The sequence below is a fragment of the Alligator sinensis genome, unplaced genomic scaffold (genome assembly GCF_000455745.1).
Source record: "Alligator sinensis unplaced genomic scaffold, ASM45574v1 scaffold506_1, whole genome shotgun sequence".
NCBI classification, from domain to species: Eukaryota; Metazoa; Chordata; order Crocodylia; family Alligatoridae; genus Alligator; species Alligator sinensis.
In genome coordinates this window covers 1,013,431-1,019,708 of record NW_005842215.1, presented here as the reverse complement: position 1 = coordinate 1,019,708, position 6,278 = coordinate 1,013,431, and the positions used below count along the sequence as shown (strand labels likewise).

General features: G+C 39.6%; 1 protein-coding gene across 11 annotated transcripts in view; it reads left to right on the top strand.

Moving 5' to 3' along the window:
- The window catches only part of FRS2 (fibroblast growth factor receptor substrate 2), an 88,228-nt gene that overhangs the window by 59,827 nt on the left and 22,123 nt on the right, over positions 1–6,278 (top strand). The gene's annotated exons all lie outside the window — the stretch shown is intronic.

Here is a 6,278-nt window from a genome sequence, read left to right as displayed (position 1 = left end):
AGGTGGTCTATGTTTTTAAGTTTCCGTAGCAAGTCTGTGGTGTCTTGGACAAAACTTGCTCTGTGGGTGACAAGCAGTTTTAGGATTGATTCAACAAAACCTGATATTTCCTCAGTTAGGGTCCCATGGTTGGATATGATAGGTCTGCAAGGGTTCCCTTGTTTGTGGATTTTAGGGAGCATGTAAAAAGTCCCCGGGTTAGGTAGCGGGGGGGATCAAGGTCTGTAGTTTTTCTTGTAGTCTTGATGGAAATGATTTGATGGTATTGTTGAGTTTTTTGGTGAAAAGGGGAGTAGGATCTTTTTGTACTTCTTTGTAGTAGGTGGTGTCAGAGAAATGTCTCTTGGCTTCCTTTATGTAATCTTCATGGTTTAGGATGACTATGGCTCCTCCTTTATCTGCTGGTTTTATTACTATTTGGTGGTTAGATCTTAGAGATTCTATGGCCTTTTTCTCTGGTAGAGAGAGGTTGTTATGAGTCAGAGGTCAGAGTATGTAGTGTTTCTTTCAATGTCCTTCAGGGATCTGAATATGTCTGAATGGATCTGGCATACTGTATAGCTTGGCAGTACTGGTAGAAATTTAAGTTTGCAAAGGGTCTGTGCTAAAATATACAGTATGCAGTTTTTATGCCAGTGATGTTGATCCTTTCCTGAATGTTGTCAGAGGATGAGTTGTTGTTGGGAGTGGGTTCAGTTTGGTCGTGGAAATATTCTTTGAGGCACAGGCGTCGGAAGAATTCTTCTAGTTCTCCACATTGAAGTATTTTATTAGGGTATTTTTCTGGTCAGAAATTTAGGCCTTTAGAAAGGACAGATTTTTCAGTTTTGGTAAGCGTGTGTGGAGAGATTGATAATATTTGTGGGTTTTTGCATCTGAGGCGTTTTAGAAGTTCCTTGTACAGCCATGTTGATCTCTTGCCATTCTTGTGCTTGTCAGGTCAGGACAGTTTTTTCTTGGGCTTCTAATACTGTGCCCCTTAGAAGCTCCCAGCCTTCCTGGGTGCTTTTATCCTTCAATCTGCCTTGCCATGACACCATGGCTGTTAGCTCCTTGAGCTGGATGAATTTCATGTTTTTGGAAATATAATGTCCTAATTTTGCTGACGTCATGCTTTCCCTGTCTCAGAATCTGGAATTCTATTGCATTATGATCGCTTCCTCACAAGTTACCCATCACCTTCACATCTTCCACCAGTGCTTCCCTGTTTGGTCAGGGCAAGATCCAAGATAGATGATCCCCTAGTTGTATCTTTCACTTTGTGGAAGAGAATGTTGTTTTAAGTTAGGAACTGGCTTGGCATTTTAGGTTTGGCTGCATTGTTCTTCCATCAGATGTCCAGGAAATTCAAGTGTCCCATCAGTACCATCTCATAGCTTGTGCATAGACTTGTCACTTGCCTGAAGAGTGCTTCATCCACCTCTTCTTCCTATTAGGTGATCTGTAATAAATCCTCACCATTATATCGGAGCTGAATCTTTCATCATTCATCTTCACCCAAATGCATTTTGCTTTGCTGTCGTCATCCTCCTGAACCAGAAAACAAGTGTGTGTTTGACATACAAGGCAATACCACCACCTTTTTTCCCAACCTTGTCTTTCTGAAACAGTGTAACCTTTTATGTTGACACTCCAGTCATAACAGCTGTCCCACCAGGTCTTGGTGATGTCAGTTGGATTGTAGCTCTCTTCACAGGCTGCAGCTTCCAGCTCATCTGGTTTATTTCCCATACTTCTTGCATTTATATACCTACATTGTTAGTGTCACCCTCTGGTCATTGTTTTATAATCCTAGCAGTATTTCTAAATATTTTTTTTTAAGTATAACTTTGTTAATTCCTGTCATGGTCATGTCATTTTTTGGCTCTGGTGAAGTTTATACACAAATGAAAGATGGCTTTTCATTACAGAATTTGACTTCTAAACGCTGCTGTTAAAAATTTAAAATAATTAAAAGATAAAGTGTAGAGTAGCTCTGTTTTGTAATTCCAGGTTTCAGGGTTAAGCAAAATAGTATACATTAAACAAAAACCAGAGTTTGGGAGCAGGGGAGATGTGGGCACTTTAATTTTAAGGCTTAGAAGGAGATGTGATCGTCTAAATTGTTGCATTTAGAATGTTCTAGGGAGAAATAATAGTGCAAGTGTATTTATCTTAGCGGAGGTCAAGCTATCAAATGGATATTTAAATATCAGAAATCTGCCAAACCTATTTTTGTGAAGTAAGAAATAGTGTTCTTGGCAAAGTGGACAGTGTTTTAATCACGACTACTAGTTCCTCAGAAAACTGGGGGTCCGGAAAAAATAAACTACTAATGTCGTAGCTATTGAATTTTGGAAAAAAAATGTGGTAACCCAATCCTTGGTCAACTTTTTGAGAAGAGAATTTAGGGTGGGGCTAAAGAGAATTTTTCCCCCTTTTTTTTTAATCTACCCTCTTCCTTCAGTTGTCTTTATTTTCCACATGGATGGATGGATGGATATACGCATGTATGCTCTCTTATGTACAAAGTCTACTTCCTGTTCTCCCAAAACAAACACATTCACGTTCAGGTTGCAAAGTCGAGCACTTGAAATATAGGAAATGCTACTTTTAAAGTTGCCTCTGCAACTTTCACTTGGATCTACTGTATTTTCATTGATAGAGAGGATTAAGATTTGAATTTGGCTCTGTTGACATATACCTGTCTTTAAAAGAACAACAAAAAAACCCAATGCTCATATTTCTACCACCAGTGCAATTGCAGTAAATATTCTCCGCCTAGAATATTTTAAATAACTTAGTAATAAAATCTCTGTGCCTATGCACACTTCTGATTTAGCCAACCGTAACTTGGGGTGGGAGCACTGACTTGGTCACCAACCCTGGGTGGCAATTCAAAGGGGCACCAGAATGGCAGCCCCCACTGAGTCTACATTACTTCTGCATCCTGTATTGGGGGAGCTTGTATTGAGGCTGTGGCAACCCATGCCATTGCTCCAGCCTGCAGAAGGAGGTTAAGCACCTCCCCCTTAGCAAAAGTTAAGGTTACTCTTCTGGATTTAGCCTCAGTGCATCACTGACTGTTGATGGATTTAGCTTAACTTGTCTTTGCTGCTGCACTGTGGTACCAGTGATGGAAGTTAAGGTTCACTAGGCTGTAATCCTAGTGAATACAAAGTAGTCTGTAGTTTTCACATTTTGATTTGAGGTAAACACCAGCGTTTCTGGACTTTTTTTAAAGTTTTTAGCTTGAGTTCTCCCATGTTAATGATTTTGTCATAAGGAGGGGAGGAATCCCTTCACCCCCCTTCCCCTTCCCCTCTTCCTACCACCAGAGATGCTGCAAGAATGGTGAATTATTTGTCCTAAATTTGCTAGTATGGACATAGCCAAAGGGATTAAAATTTAGGGTTGAGTCTGTGGGAATGTCTCCCTATCTGTGTATATATGAGTTTGTGTAAATATTTTGCAAGGCTGGGAGATTTAAGAAAATCCCAAAGAGTAAATAGCTCATTTAGCCAGTACTTAAACAAAAACCCACTAAGCTGCAATTTAAAACAACTTGTTGGAGTGCCTTGTTGTTGCTTGCAGGTTTTCTCCCTCTCCCCCTTTACCTTCTAAAAAAAGACGGGGGGGGGGGGGGGAGAAGGGGGGGGGGGTAGGAGTGGTTAGTGTAGAGACTATAAACGAGTTTATCACCTATTTTTTAAAAGCCTTTTATAGTTTGAGTTCATCTAAATGTTTTCATGTTAGGCCGCTAAAGTTGGGAGAAATGTGTTGGTTTAAGCTACCCTACATGGTTAACACGTTTTCTTTTATTAATAAGCGTCCCAAACACCACATGGAAAATGATATATGTTTGAAGAAGATCTTTCTCTAGGTTCCCAACTGCCCTCAGGGTGGAACTATAAGGGAGGCTATTTTTTTCTTAGTGTAGAAAGGCATTTTGCTACTGCAAATATGCTAGTAAAGTTAAAGAAGGTGAAGTGCTGGTTTGAATACAATTATAATGGTGTAACAGTGCTTTATACCCTATACTTATTTTGTTTTCCAGACTAGAATAAGATAAGCTAGTATAAGCACTCATCTAGTAGCAAGGCTGCTAATTTGAGGAGTGCTGTATTGACTAGGGAATAGTAAACGTTACCTATATTTAAAAAAAAAAAAAAAAAAAAGCTTAAGTGATGACATGCCCATTAACTTGACCTCAGTACTATGCAGATTTTTAGAACAGATTTTAAAGGAAAACATAATCAAGGACATAGGAATAAATGGAAAATGGGATAAAATGCAACACGGTTTTATCAAAAGTAGTTTGTGTCAGACTAACCTAGTATCTTTGATAAGATAGCAAACTTTGTAGATGAGAAAAATGCAGTGGGCTTGGTCTACCTAGTTTTAATCAAAGCTTTTGATAGGGTCTCTTTCAGGAAATTATTTTTAAGGTGGAGAGTTAGAGGTTAATACAAGAACTGTAAGGTAGATATGAGTTAACTACCCAGTGTAACTCAGTGTAGTCTCCACTGTAGCTATCGGGATACAGAAAAGTTACTAGAGGTTTCCTCAGGGATTGATGTTGTGACCAATCCTGTTTAAAATTTTCATTAAGCACCTTAGTGCAGAAACTACATGTGTGCTAATGAAATTTTTTGGATGACAAGTTGGGGGGTGTTGCCAACACTGAGTAGGACTTGATTTTCTTCTAGGAAGAATTAGATGACCTTCTGGTGTGGAATAGTACAAATAAATAACTTTGCAATTGTAGTCTTATTTCATTTTATTTAGAGACTAATAAGAAATTTTGTTATAAGTAGAAACTACTAGGTTGAACAACTAGAGGTGACAGAAGAACGGGGTTTGGGGTTTATTGAATTAGCATGAGCTGTAAAAAGGATAATGTGCTTCTAGGATGCATCAGGGTAGATATTATTCCAGTGAAGTATTGGTACCATTGTATAAGCATCAAAAAGGGCATCATTTAGAATATTGTATATGTTTCTGGTTGCTGATGTTCAAAAAAGATTCACTTAATTGGTGCAGAGAAGGGCTGATATGATGATTGGGGGAATGACAACTGAAGTAAATTAAAGTATAATTCTAGTACAGGGTAATACAGATGTAAATTGATCATGAATGCATTTGGATTGGAAATTTGAAGCGGAGCAACATTTTTGGAACTACCTTACAAACAGGGTAGTCAGGGGCAAGGTATAAAATTTGTTTCAAGCTGGAACTTGATAAGTTCATGAAAAGAATTGTATGACAGGGTAGGAGGTGAAAATTTGCTGGTAGTATGAGGCTTTGGGTTGTTTGATTTCTTGATGTCTCCATGAGGAGGTTGAAAGAGATGTGATTTTCTTAAGTAGCTGCTTTCATGTGAACGGATTTGGGAGCTATCTGGTTTGGGGCTCTTGACCCTGCTGATACTGCATGGCAGTATCCAATGGCAGTGGATAATGCTAGAGAGTTTGGTCTCAAGGTGAGATGCAGTTTCCTGAGAGAAAAGGGCTTTCAATATTCATGAGGTTTTTAGCAATGGGAATAGTAGCATTGGCTTAGCTAGGACTCCTTGAGGCAGGGTTCTTTTCAATCACATGCTTTAGCTGAGATTATACAGATTCTGTAGTCTGTGTACACATAAGGAAGGTTAGTTTCAGGTAGCTGTAAAACGTGTGGCCAACCTGCAACATGGGTGCCATAGATGGCCTCTCTGTGTGACACTTGACAGACTGGGGAGGCAGCACAGTGGCAGATGAGGCAGGGAACAGAAAGCAGAGCATCAGGTCAAGCAGAGAGCACATAGCAAGGAGGAGAAAAAGCAGCAGTTTGCCCAGGGAGCATAGGGCAGGAAGCAGAAAGTAGAGCAGCACATCAGGTAAGGGAACAAGACTGGGTGACACTTGGGGAGGTTGTGGGGCTAATGTGTGACACACTCACCAAAAATCTTGCTCACATTTTTGTAAAGAATCTTTTTGGATCAGGCTCTGTCCTTACTTCATCCCTGCCCCTTGATCTCCATGTGCTTACAGTGTATATCGCATTTTTATCCTTCAGGTTTTTTTGTCGGAGCCAGGCAAGAATTTTCCTCCTCATGTTGCACATTTCTTCTGTAGGTTTTCTACCTTCTTCCAAAGCATCAGAGATTGACTAGTTAGAAGTGGGATTTTCCGTGGTATGCATGAATACCTGTACTGGTATTGAATAATAAGGTCATTCACAATACCTTTTATACTCTTACCTGTCATTAGGAGGGAAGTCCACTGCTAACAGTTCCTGCTGGTTGGGTTGCATTAGGG